Source organism: Larus michahellis, chromosome 1 (assembly GCF_964199755.1).
Source record: "Larus michahellis chromosome 1, bLarMic1.1, whole genome shotgun sequence".
Classification (NCBI taxonomy): Eukaryota; Metazoa; Chordata; class Aves; order Charadriiformes; family Laridae; genus Larus; species Larus michahellis.
In genome coordinates, this window is record NC_133896.1 from 199274733 (window position 1) to 199289109 (window position 14377).

The 14377-nt window shown below is 47.0% G+C and overlaps 1 protein-coding gene across 1 annotated transcript in view; it reads right to left on the reverse strand.

The window, feature by feature from the left end:
• MTUS2 (microtubule associated scaffold protein 2) overlaps positions 1-8606 on the reverse strand; it is a 322218-nt gene extending 313612 nt beyond the window's left edge. The window contains exon 1 of the mRNA XM_074568409.1: positions 8465-8606. The gene's annotated coding sequence lies outside the window, so the exon portion shown is untranslated. The remainder of the gene's footprint in view (positions 1-8464) is intronic.
• Between the last annotated feature and the right edge of the window lie 5771 nt (positions 8607-14377).

A 14377-nucleotide genomic window follows, 5' to 3' on the forward strand; every position in this document is an offset into this window, starting at 1 on the left:
TATGATCCTGTCCAAGTTTCCTGGCATTAACTCACAGATAAGCTGGTCCTTGTTAGGAGTGGGTGAAGTGAAGCAATGCACCTACTCTCAAAAGGGGAAGAGAACACAGAAGCTTTGTGAAAACAAAAACTCCACATTTTCTGTTCCTCTTCCTCTGGAGTATCTTTAGAGTAAGTCAATGCTCTCAAGTCAAATTTAGGTACATAAGCTGAAGGGGAAGCACAGATTAAACTTAGTCAGGTTTTAATGCATTGACAGAGATCATTGTTTTTAAGGGACTCTGTACTATTTCACATCTTGTCACTACGCCACATTTTGATGGGATAAGGGTGATGTATTGCTATTCAGGGACATTTAGCTGAATTTGCTTGTGATAAGATCACCCAGAAAAAGTATGGAGGGAAAGAGGAGGAAAAAGAAAGGGTGAGGAAGATCATCCAGAAAATACACAGAAGGGCCTTCTCCCAGAAGTCAAGAAAAGATTGCAATCACAAGAAATGAACATCGTGAATCAGAGAATGTGTGTCATGATATCAAAAGACAACAGGTCAAGGCAGAAAAGGAAAGAAAACCAGTCCCGAGATTTGATAAGAGATCGTGAGATGTGGTTTTGGTAGTGGTAAAAAAGGCCAAAGTCAAACTGCTGAGAATCAAAGATGAAGCTAGAAGAGGATCTCCTAAGTAGGATTGACCAGATCATAAGACAACAAAAAGGCTGGAAAAGGTTTTGGGTTTTGTTTCGGGTTTTTTTTTTTAATATTATTACAGTGATATGTATTTCTATGTATTATGATGGGAAAGGGACAGGAGATACTGGAGTTAAGAGGTATGCAAGGAAGACAAAGAAGAGGGATGTGACTATGGGACAAGCAGAGGAGGTGGAGATCAGAAGAGACCTAAAAGCATGACAAAGGAAAAGGCAGAGTCAGAGAAAAAAGGGAGAAGGAGAGCTGAGGGAAAATGGGGAAGTTTTATGATACTAAATTTTTGCCTTGTGGTAAAGATCCAGTGGAGAAAAGTTGGATAAAAAGCTTAGAAGATATTAGAAGATGGAATATATAAATGGGAATTTAGGTAAGAGATTTAATCAAATAGTTGTCTAAAATGTTTTAGTCACAAGCAACTGATGGTTACCTTTTTTGCTAAATTTCACATAGACGTGGTAAAATCCCAAATCCAAAGTAACTCACAGCAAAACATGCACTAATTACTATGAAATTTATATTTTAACAAGAAATTACAGGTACATTCTATTTTTTTCTACCCACTTTCCTTTCCGCAGCAAGGCAGGTTGCTTCTTTTCAAATAACTCAGTTCAATTAAGTTGTATGTTCAGCCTCATTAGCCACCATCTCCATTCCCCTGCGGTTTTAATTAGATAGGTCTCTTAGTGCACAGCTACCTCAATCCTTCCCCCCAAACAATCCCACAATGTTGCTTTTTTTAATGTTATCATTCTTCAGATGCTCCTGATTACACTGGAGGCAGCCAAGGAGATGAGAGCAGAGCAGTGCTCTCCCATGGAGAAGGCAGGGCAAGATCTGCAGCTGGCGAGGCACACGCACCCCTTGGGCAGGGCTGAGCGTTTAGATGCTCTTCCACACTCTTATACCCACTTTAATCAAAACAACCCATCAACACAACAGGCTCAAGCAAAGGACCCTCTGCACAGACACCAAGCCCAAAGCACATAGACCTGACCTCTCCCAGCAGACTCCTTCCCACTCCACAAGCCCCCATGTTGATCCACCACCTCCACACCCGGCACATGAAATCACAGGGCAGGAATGAGGCCCCAACACCCCATCAAAGCCAGAGGGACACAGGAGGCCCCCATATTCAGGATGGTGCCTGGCTGCAGCTCTTCCCCCAAAGCACCCACCCTGGAAAGCCCAGCTCGTCCCACCAGACATCAGGCCATGGCACTGTCCCGAAAGAGAAACAAAAGCTCAGGAGGACCTGCTCCAAGGGTCTGACCTGGCCTGTAGTCCATTTTTTTTAAACAAGCACAGGAGCAAAGGTACCAAAGTTGTGAGATGACCTGTTTCCAGACGGAAATAGGGGGAAAGGCTGATGTTTCACATAAAAAAAAAAAGTGTAAGTGGAGAGGAGAAGCCCTGCCCATAAGGAGCAAGACAGGACTTTAAGGGCAGGATTTCCACTTCAGCCCCTATTTGCACGCTATTAGCAGAAAAAGACTGCAAATCCAGCTAGCACGGTTGGCAGAAAAACCCTCGCAGCAAAGGGCCTCGGCTGCCCCAGAGGAGAGCCCGGGGAGCTCAGCATCATTCCCAGGCTATTCCTGGCCGCCCAGGGTCAGCGGCGGCACAGCAGGGATTAGAGCAACTTGGATTTGTTACGTAAGGGACATGTTGCTCGTGGCTTCTCCCAAATCCCAAAGACATCACTGTTATGTAAGAGGAACAATCAAACAGGGCAGCTTTTTTTCCGTGATTTGGTTTTTTAAAAGTGCTGAGCAGCTAAAAATGATCGTTCTGCGTCTGTCAGGCTCAGTGTTATGTATTCCACTCTAATCAGTTTAGCCTTAAAGCTGCTGTAGCTTACAGGGACAGTGACTCAGCTCTCACTTCACCCAAGGCCTCGAGATCCAGGAAGGTGAAATAAAGCGACCTTTGTTCACCTTCCCACCGGGTCCTCGGTGGAGGGCAAAGCTCCCACGTTCTGAACTGAGCCTGAGGGCTTTCATTTCTTTAGCATCAGTATCTTGCTGGCTCTACTGATATTAAAGGATTACTCACATGAATAAAGGCTGCAGACCTGGCCCTGAACTTTACAGTGTGGATTGGATGGTGGCTGTGAGCCCCTCTGACACTTGGGCTTTCATCAATGAAAAATGCAACCTCCTTTGGCAGAGTCTCCGGAGTTCCTTGTCTTCTTAGATTATTACTGTAAATAATTCTGATGGTAATGCACACAGTTACATGATACACCTATGCATACACATGTTATTTCAGAAAATATGCATATTAACAACAAAATCCATTGTTTCTCTAAGCCACTTAACGCATATATTTGGGACACGCTCCAGCAATATCAAGGATGGGTAGGTGCAGATGTTTCAAGAAGTCCTAGCTGATAATTTCATCAAGCTGCTGTCATATCAAGATTAGCACTTTGCCCGGTCCGATTTTGTTTTAGAAACTTACTCATTTCTTTCCAGCTTACAAACTATGTTTAAAGAAAGATTTACGTTCTTTTCAAATGCTCTTTCAAAGCTTTCTTAGTTAAAGATCTAGAGAAGGAGGGAAAAAGCACTCTTCTTGTAGATCTCTGATCTCCTATCTGTTCTAGCCTTTCAGCCTTTTAACACACGGAAGAAACAGCCCAATTCGAGTGCCCATGATGAATACTTGTCTTAGCATTAAACTGCAAACCCCTTGGCATTAAACCCCAAATAACGTATCCAGTGCTGACCATGACACAGCAACCCTCTCCTAAGCACTTGCTCCTGATCTCTGTAACGTTTCTGGTCTCGTGCGCACAGCCACTGATTTCACCAAGGCTCATATAGATTGTTTCCAGAGATTGTTTTACTATTGTTCCCATTTTAAAGCCTCACTATTATATTGCATCAACAGCTAAACAACTTTTCATCGTAACAGCAAGAGAAGAACCTCGGGTCCTGATGGTCCGGTAGACCAGAAGGAAAGCATTCATTCTGAGAGCACACTCAAGTGCAAGTTACTTCTGAATGTCTTTTCTGTGCCCAGCGTCCTGCGGCTTTCCCTGTGCATAGCACGTCGTGATTCCTCCCAGCATTCTGGCATGAAGAAATTACATCAAGTTTGGAAATGCTTACTACAAAGCTTTATTTTTCCCCCATCACAATCTAATTCTTGCTCAGTAACGCTAATGTACCCTGTAGCGCAGAAATACATTACTTGGGAGTCATCCTGTCGCTCTGCATTTTTCCGGCAGTATAAACTTGAGAATTATTATGAGGACTGTTTTGGAGTGAAAAAATCTCAGGTGGCTTTAAGAGGTGGTAGTTCCCCGTGCCCCACGCAAACCTTGTCAGAGACAACACATGCCAGCGGGCGAGAGCACTATTGGAGCATCTCTTTCCAAGCTATCCTTGCCTGCCAGACCGGCTCTTTGGCAGCCTTAGCATTTTGCCGTAACTTAAGAGCACCCTGTGGGGGTAATGAACACAGAAGCCAACTCATTTAAGATAAGCTATCAAATAGTTAAAATTCAAAAAGTAAAACTTGATAGAGAAACTAATTAGCCCAGCATGTGGTTTAGATGCTTGTTTACTTTTTAACTATGATTTCAAAGGGAAGTCATTCTCCTGGAAGCGTTCGGTGATTATGCCCATGAAGTGAAACTCACAGCTGTGCAAAGAACAAGTTTACGCCTTTCTTCCAACTCTGCATCCCATGCAATAGCTGTTTCAAAGAAGTTTATCTCTGGCCAGAATAACCCTCAGGCTCACATAAGGAGCAGCAACCTGTATTACACCATCATCTAAGTTAAGAGTCATGATTGCAGGCCGGCAGGGGGATCCGAGGAATTTTTTCAGCTGATGTTTTTGCTACTTTTGAGGATTGCATAAAATCACTGATCTGTCAGTGATGTCACCAACAGCAAAAGCCTGGGAACTGCTGCTACACCAGATGCTTCTGAGGATTAAGTCATTTGCAGAGACTTTTGATGTGGATGCCTCTGCTGGAACAAAATGGACTTCTCCATCAACAGTCCCCAAACGCCCTGCAAGAGTGGGCCAGCGTATTCTTCCCGGGTTTTGGAAAGGAAGCCAAAGCAGTGTCTTAAACCAAGTTTACTAGAATTACACAGGAAGATAACTTGAATGTCCTTACCTCCCAGCCAGTGCGCCACTGACACCACTCCCTGCGCAGCACCATGTGTGTGCCACACCGCGCCACAAAAGCAACAGCAGTTCCTGCCTTGAGCAGACAACAGTTCCCGCCCTGAAACCTGAAGATTCACTGTCCCAGGAGCTTTGAAGCCATTTGCCTGACTGCCAGCTTTGAGGCCACTTCATTGAAAATGAAAATAGAATTCTTTAAAGAAATTACTAAGGTGACTGCTTAAAGTCTTCCAGACAGCCCTTTAAGACCTGTTTTTCAGATGTTTTCAGTGTTGCCTTTTGGCTGCAAAATACTAACCTGGTTCTGTATCATAACAGATTAATATGGGACAGACCTTTAATTGGTATGAATCACTGGGTTGTGAAGCTATGGCAATTTATATCAGCTAATCATTTCCCCTCTTGCTTCTTACCCCACAAACCCTCACTAAGCAGGTTTTTCTCACGAAACCAATGACGGGGGACAGTCAGGTGGTTACAGCACTTGGCTGTACTCTGGAGATCTTTCTGGTGACTCTGGGTGAAGTGTTGGACCTTATCCTCTTCCCAGTTCCCCCACTGGAAAATCCAGAACAGCAAGATGTTCCCATATAATGGCAGTGGCCAGAAAAAAGAAAAAAAGTTTTCAGAGAGTGAAGCATCAAATGCATACCCAGCAACAGAGAGTGACAGTGTTCCCAGGCTCGTGAGGATGCTATTTATATTAGGATCGTGCCAGAACAAGCTATACAAAAACCCATCAGAATTACTTTCCTGAGGAAAGACTGTTTCAATGGGTTTAAGTTTGCAATAGCAATCTCGTGTACAAAACAAACCATCATGCCCTGAAGTTTTGCTGTTCTTTGCGACTTTTCACACACTCACACGCACTTTCAGCTACTTATAACTTCCTTAACAAAACTGACTGCAGAGCATTCAGTAAAAGTTGCATTAAAACAAGGCCAGTATAATTATAAATAACCTATGATAAAATGCAATACTTGTGCGGGGAAAGCATTTGCTACATCAGCTGTGCCTCAGTAGTTTTTAGCAAACCTCAGCATCCAGCCGGGGGTGGAGGGGAAGAGATCCTTTTGTAGCCTTTGTTGCGGGCCTTTTGGCAAATATCTTTACTGAGATGTCCATTATTATGCCTAGATCTTTTCTCCTCCAGAGCATTTGATCAAATACTAAACCGATCACTGTGGACAAATCTCTACCGTATTGTGCTCCACTTCATCTACCATTGTACGACTCTTTGGGGAGAGCACAGTTCATCGGAACCCACAATTCTGCCTGCAATTCTCTGTCCTGCGCTGATTTCTGGTACTTCTCTCCATGAACTTAGGAAACTGAGAATACACTGGAAGCTGAACGCCTTGTTTTTCCTAACTGATTAGGAGGGAGGACTATTTCTCACTGTTACTGAGGTCCCTGCACAGCCTCTGATGTGCTGTTGTGCTTTACAGATGTGGAGAACCGCCCTTCTGCGGTAGATGTGCTACTAGCTCTTTTCTCCCCACTATCTTCCTAAACATCTAGCATTGCTTGCTATACCATAAACTTATTTCCCAGAGAAATATACACTCCAGAAATTTAGACCATGAGTTTTAAGCTACTTTCTTGTTTATTACAGTCCTTATCACTAATACAACAGACAACACCCTAGAAAACTTTACCAGAGAAGAAGCTTTGCTGTAAAGAAAGAAAAACTACCAATCTGACCCAAACCTACACCTGTAATTTCTTAGATCAGTAGCCATATACCTACCTCTGTCCTTAAAGAGATGAAAATAGGGAAAGACATGGCACTATATCAAAAGCTACTTCAAATAAACCACATGGACCCAGAGTCACAAAGATTTTCTCAACTCCTGACCTCTGGTAGTAATTTCCAAACTCACAGTGCGTTGCTCAAAGGTTCACTTACAGAATCCTCCTTTTGTACCTTAAGATAGGATTTTTTTCTGCAGAAATTAAGATGATAATATGATGATAGATAAAACAGAATGAGAAGTTAAGCCTCATTTGCATACATGTAGCTCCCTGCTACACGCTGCAGCACAGGCTGTGCTGCCCTCCACAACAGATTGCAGCGATAGGAGACAAGTAGCCGGGTATATTTAATTGCATTGAAAAAGGGCAGACTGGTAAAGAGTTTATGTAGCAGGGGATACAGAAAAGCCCACATCCCTGCTTGAAATTGGGGATGAGAAACAATAAAACCCACAAACACTACACTGAATGTGAAGAGCATAAGGCAATGAAATCACACAAACCAAAGCAAGGCATTTATGCATCATATTATATCCAGCTCAGTTGCTGCCAAGTGCCTCCTTAATGCAGTCATCCATTGCAAAGTTAACCTGTATGCAAACACTTGACATTTAGTTATTTTGCTACCAATGCCTTAATATCAGTAAATATTTTTAATGCTTGGCCCGCTGAGAGAGACATTTATTAATTTTTTGATCTTTGACGTTTTTAAATGCAATGATAAATGTCAAGGCTCCTGCTGGCTTGCCCGTTTCATGTTTAGAGCAATCAGGGATCACCGGCTGCCTATAATAGAGGTGCTCACAGGGAGCCCAGGCTGAGGCAGAGCGCACAAGCCCCCTCCCCACTCCTGTTACCTTTGGGACACAGTGATGGGGACCAGGGAGAAAGAAGCAGAGGCAAAGGTAGCAAGAGAGGTGAAGTGAGGAGGAGCAAAAATGTACCCAGACTCACCTAAACAGAGTTGGAAACAACCAACCTAGATGAACAGCTCTTCAAGCAGAGAGATGTTTTATCTGAGCAGGGAGACCTGGACCCGCTGCCCTGTCTTCCATTTATTTATCTTTCCCTTCCCAGCAAAACACTACCTTATAATTCACAGTAGCTGCTTTATCTGTCACCATTCTTAAGAAAAATAACGGGAAGGCGTTTAACCCCACGGCAGGGGGTAACTGCAGCTTTAGCACCGTGAGCCGGTGGGCTGCTGCAACTCGCCACTTGCCCCGAACTCGCCGTTCGCCGGTGCCGAGCGCTCGGTCCCGGATGGAGACCTCGCTCCCGGCGCTCGGTCCCGACCCCGGCCCGCTCCGGGACCCCGCTCCCCGCGCACTGCCACGCCGTTAACGCGTGGCTGGTATAAAACCGGGCAATTTTGGTCTTTGCCCAGATGCCGGGCAGAAAGCGATGCCCCTTTCAGCCAGTCCTTTTATCAGCATCCTCAAAACTTTTGGCTGAAGAGATTTGATAGCACATATCATCCACCTTAATGAGCTGGGCTCGCTTCGCTGTCTCACCAGCCGGACGCGGTGCCTTCACCGCAGGTAGCGGAGCGGAGCAGCCCACAGACCTGCCGCCTTCCCAGCATCCGCCTTCCCCCCCCCACGCAGGAGCCACCCCCCACCTCCCACCGCTTTTTGCCCGTGTCCCGTCCCCCGGCCGCGGCGCTCCGGCGGGGCAGCCGGGACCCCGCGGGCTGCACAGACAGCCGGAGCGGAGAGCGGATCCCCGGCGGGGGGACACCCGCCAACCCCTGAAGGCGGCGGCGAGGGCGATGCGGGGCAGGGATGGGGCGCCTCCGCCCCGCGGAGCATCCCCGGGACAGGGGATGCGCGGGCGGCGGGGACGGTCGGCGCTCACCTGCCTCCGTGCCGGTGCCGGTGCCGGTGCCGCCGCCTCCTCCTCCCGGCGGCAGGACGGGGCGGTGGCGGGTCGCGGTCCGTGTTTATATAGCGGCGGGGCGCAGCCGCCCAGCAGCGACCGCCGCCGCCGCCGCCGCACCGAGCCGGGGAGCAGCGCCCCCTGCCGGACCGCGCCGCCCCCTGCGCCGCCGCCCCAGGCGGGGGCACGGCGGGACCGGCCGTCACCCATAGCCCCGGCCGTCACCCATAGCCCCGGCCGTGGGGGACACAGGCACCACGGCAGGGGTGGCGATGTAGGTAATCACAGAATCATACAATGGCGGGGGTTGGAAGGGACCGTCGGGGATCATCCAGTGCAACCCCGTGCCACAGGAGGGTCACCCAGAGCAGGTTGGACAGTGTCGTGGTTGGGGCACCTCAAACCAGGACAGACGGGAACGCGTCCAGGCGGGTTTTGAATATCTCCAGAGATGGAGACTCCACCACCTCTCTGGGCAGCCTGTGCCAGGGCTCTGCCACCCTCAAAGTAAAGAAGTTTTTCCTCACGTTGAGATGGAATTTCCTGTGTTCCAGCTTGTGGCCATTACCCCTTGTCCTGTCGGCGGGCATCACTGAAGAGTCTGGCGCCATCGTCTTAACACCTGCCCTTTAGATATTTATAAGTATTGAAGAGGTCCCCTCTCAGTCTTCTCTTCTCCAGGCTAAGCAGACCCAGGTCTCTCAGCCTTTCCTCATAAGGGAGATGCTCCAGTCCCTGGATCATCTTTGTAGCCCTCTGCTGGACTCTTTCCAGTAGTTCCTTGTCTTTCTTGAACTGTGGAGCCCAGAACTGGACACAGTACTCCAGATGTGGCCAGGGCAGAGAAAAGGGGAGGATGACCTCCCTCGACCTGCTGGCCACACTTTTTAATGCATCCCAGGAGACCATTGGCCTTCTTGGCCACAAGGGCACGTTGCTGCTTCATGGTCAACTTGTTGTCCACCAGGACTCCCAGGTCCCTCTCTGCAGAATGATAATAAAAGTTCTCATGATTGCATTTGTGGGACACTTCTGCCTCTGCCAGTTTTTCCTGATCACAGAGTCAAATTAACACCCAGTAAACAAATAGGTGGTTTATAGTGGATTATTGAATGGGGATTTTTCTGGGAATATAAGTATGGGTCAGTGCCTGCCAGGGAAGCATAATGGTGCCGCAGATGACATCAGACATCGTCGCAAGGCTTGCCGTTCCTTGTCTGGCTGCCTTCCAGCTCTCCCTCACTCCAAGTTAATTTCTCTTTCACTTTCAAATGAACAAGAAAATAATTAAATAAATAAGCAGACACACAAATTTGCTTTTCAGCAAAACTTGTAGCTCAAACAGTAATCATCACTTTTGCTATACTTAAACTCTTGCTCAGGGGTTTTACTCCCGTTAGGGAAGCAAGCATTGTGATATAGGCAGAGGCTCTTTGTTGTACCTTTGAAGCCTTATCTACACGTACGGCCTGTGTTACAGCTATCTCTGTCGGTATTGTTATATTCCCGATGAGACAGCGCTCATTGTTTCAATCAGCTGTTAAAATCAGCAGCAGGCACGAGATCAAATGGGAGTTTTATGATCTGTGTCTAATGCTGGGCAACTCAATTAATTTTTAGTAAGTCCTCTGGGCAAATGCATGAAGGGGGGCGGTGAAGGGGTTCCCGGTTCGAGAGGCCGACCAGATGCTCCACAGCATCCTCCTGCCTGGGAGTCCCCGCAACGATGCCCGGAGGCACCAGGAGAAGAGCCAGGAGCTCAGGACCTACTCACAGAGGCATGAGACAGCGAGTGCCTGGGAGTCTGGGGACACCTGGGCAGAAATGTCTGTTGTCTGCATCCCAGCCCCAGCCTGGCCCTTTGGCAGCTGGGATCCGGTATAGCATCCTGGAAAGGCTTCCCTTACTCAGTGCCCATCTGATCAGGCTGATGTTACAGCCTCATACAGCAGGACAGTCACTGTCATAGGATATATCCTTATTTCCCGGCAACGCAATAACTTCCTTATTTCTGCCTGTGCTCAAACACACTGTGCTCGCATCTGTCTGCAGTTGGAAGTGCCAAGTACGATCCCTGTGGCACCATAAGTGAGTCTCTTATCCTTAAAAGACCTTCCTTTAAGGTTTGTCTTCCCTGCTGAAAAAAAGCTGCATTCCCCACCCCCAGCCCCACCATGCTGGACTAAAAATGCTACGCTTGAGTTACAGAGACAATGAAGATAAAGCATCTCAGCTGGTAAAGTCGCTGAGAGCATCCCTCCGGCTGGCACAAAGGAGGACCCGGACGAGACAGGCGCTGGCAGGTTTAGCTGTGGTGGTTTAAGGCATGAAGCCCCCCCACCAGCTCTGCCAGAGTTTTCCAGCCCCCAGCAGAGCGGGCAGGACAGGAGACAGGAGACCGCACCGTTGTTCACAATTCAGAATATTATTTATTCTGAAGTGAACGAAACCGCCCAGCACCTCAGCCGCTCATTTTCAGAAAGCAGCAGTGCCATTTGTCGTGTCCAAAGGCATCACCATGAAAGCGTCGGTGACGGAGACTTACAGAGGAGGCAGGTTTTCACTGCCCTCTTTTTACGTTACTACTTGAAAGGACCCACTGGCTGTATCAAAACAGGGACAATAACTGAGAAAGCTCAAATTCATGCAAAACATTAATCAGCCTGCCAAGACCTATTATATGAAAAAAAACAAATACATGTCGGCATTGAGTTTCTTCCCTCAATAGAACATTTTTGCAAACATTTATCACTCCCAGCACTTGACTTCTGATCATGGAGCTATTGCACTCTAAAAGATATTTCTTGCTATTATTACAGCTAATTAAAAGCTACGTAGCTGTAGAACGTGGGCTCCACTTTATTTTTAGATTCTGTGCAGAAGTGAAATTATCTGCTGTAGATAATTCACATAAACTTGTTTTTCTTCAACATTTGGAAGAAAGATTTGTAGCCCATATACACGTACAATGCAAGATTTCTTATGCGACTCCAACAAACAGAAGGGATAACAAAAAATTGCCGCTTACACTGTAAAGAGTGAGAAAAAATGATGGGAAACTGAAGCAGTAGCTGGCTTTTATAAATGTAGGCAGAGCAGTTCTGAGCATAGTTTCAAGTTGAAACCACTTTGTTGATGTATTTAGGAACAAGCTGCTGCAGCTACAGAGAGGTGGCAGAATAGCCTCACACATAGACCTGGAAAATACAAGGCAGTGAGGAACCCATGGCCCAGAGCAGGGACAGCCTGTCTGTGACCACACAGGACTGGATACGGCCCTGATGGAAGTGGAGAACGGAGCAACCACATGCCATGGCCGTGGTTGACCTGGCGAGCTCCCCAAGTCTTCCTCCATCCATAAGGGATGGTTGGCACAGTTGGAGGCACCTTTTGCTGTGCATCCAGGCTTCACCCCTTGTGTTTAAACAAGCAGCGGGACATCTCAGTGGCTGTGTTTGCCCTGAGGGACATGATGGGACCAGGAACCAAGCTGGGTTGCCAGTCGTCCACACGGCGTGTTAGCGTGCGGTGCCTGGGCACAGCCTGGGGGGTGGCACGCAGGAGGGACCGTTCCCAGCAAGCATCAGAGATGGGATTGCACTGCTTCCCGTTTCCTTCATCCCACACAGTCTCCCAGCCCTGTCTTGGGAGGCTTTGCAGCCACAAACTTCCCCCCTGCCCCACCCCAATTCATGCAATACAAACCCTGTTTCATGCAATAAAACACCACCCTTGTGGGCTGCAGCACAGCTATTGCATTAGTTCAGACAGCATAAATTAAATATATAAAAAAAAAAGAAGGGAAATATCTGCACATTAATACCAATGTCTTAGGGCCACAGGGCCGCCAGATGGGAGACCAGGGTCAAGCACTACGCAGCACGGATATAGCCAGTCTGTGTCACTTGGCCTCGGGATCAGAGAGCGGTTCCTGGCTCTGTTTACTTAGGGGTAAATACAGAGCTGGTGATGCCAGAAGGCAGCACAAGGCTTATTTCTTTGCAGAAATAAGCAAGAGGCACAACCGGTGTTCAGCGTTGCGGATTACCCGGGAATAATGCAAGCCAGAAAAAAAAAAAAAAGTCATCCCCCTGCCAAAAGCCTCACCCCCGTATGCCGAGATCAAGATCATATTAAGGGTATTAGCTCTGGAAGACTTTTAAAAGTTCTCTGTACCAGGGAGGACGCAGCTCGGATCTGCACGAGGGAGGGTCCACAGAGCAGCTCCTGGGCTGCATTGCCGGGAGCACGAGCACTGCTGAGGGCACACGGAAAAGCTGAGGGCACATGGAAAAGCTGAGGGCTTTTCCCTGCTGCAGGCAGGGAGAAGGGCTGGGGGCTGCTGCCTGGGGGCGGCAGACACACGGATACCTGGAGCTGACAGCCCGCCTGCGGCCCAGTGCCCTCATCTGGCTGGGTAAGATGCTAAAGCTACCATCTCCAAAGGGAAGTTTTCCTTAGCCTTCCAGGTCTGGGCCACACACATTTTACCAGCAAAATGATCGCCGTTGAAAGTATGATTTTTTGCACTTTTTTTTTTTTTAGTTTAGATAATTACTGTAGTCCCATCATCTATTTGTATTTAAGCGCCATCTTAAACTTCAGTTACACCATCGAAAACCCAAGTGCTGACATACTTGTGCCGTAATGAAGCTGTCTGGTACTGACCTGGGTATCTTCTGCTCTTGAATAGCTGTAACAACGTAAGCTCTTCCCTATTGCATCAACAGGAGGGGTGACTGTCACTTAAGCTGTTATCAGTGTAATTAGAGTGGGACAACTCTTGTGTCTCGATAAACGCCGAGGAGGTGGCTTTGACTGCGACTGCTGCTCTTCTCATCAGGGGAGAGACTGCTTTGTCACAACTCCCCGAATAAACACGTGCTGTAAAGATGTAGTGGAACTCTATCTAAATTACAGCTAAACGAGTTGATTCCCTCATCTGTAAATGTTGGCTGGCTAATTTAATGAGAAAGAAAAGGCTGCAGCCAGAGCAAATCTATCATGTAAAGCAAACAGTCTTGCCAGAAAAATATCAACTTAATCTAACAAATCGATTGCTCTTTTATTCAAATTCTGAGGACTATCTTGTACACTCAAATTACTAGTGACTGAAAACCCTGCAAAAATATATTGCATTAGGCACGCTAGCAGCAATAGCCTGCTCATTTTTGAGTGGACTACAACCAAGTGGTGAGGATGACTTCAAATACTCTTTTCAAATGGCTTGGATTATTTTAAGCCATAAATTCAAAGTCTTCTGGGATCACAATAGTTGCCTCTCTGAGCTGTGTTACTGCTTGATAACAGCAGCGAAACACTGCAGACAGATGATAAAGCAGTTTGATGTGAGCTCTTGTGAATGACACCATGGAAGAAATCTGTCCCATGAGACCTGAGGAATGCCAACCATGAAGAAGAGTAATTGCAGTCAGATAAAAATGGCAGCTTGCTCAACACATCGACTTCCTATCTGAATAAATACAATTGAGCACATTTGCTTGGACAAAGGGGACTTTTTGTGTGAATAATTTCTAATCATCGTGACTAAAGATTGCACAATTTAAGTAACATATATACAGTTCTCATTTTTTTTTCCGGATTTGTGTTGAGGAGACATTCCAGTTGAGGAAAACTCAACTGTTGTGACAGCCTGAGCAGTGTGACTCTTGGCATTTTATGAATTCTCATGGATTTATGCAGTTGCATGCATATATGCATAAATATACGGATACGCAACTGCATATATGTAGCCAGCAGTCTGTTTGCAGGCCTGCATCTAGTGCCTTTTGAGCCACAGAAAACGGGGGGTCCTTAGATCCGGGCAATTCCCATTCAAATAGCAGTGTCTCAGACAACAGGATGGTCACATCCCAGCAGAACCACTTCCCT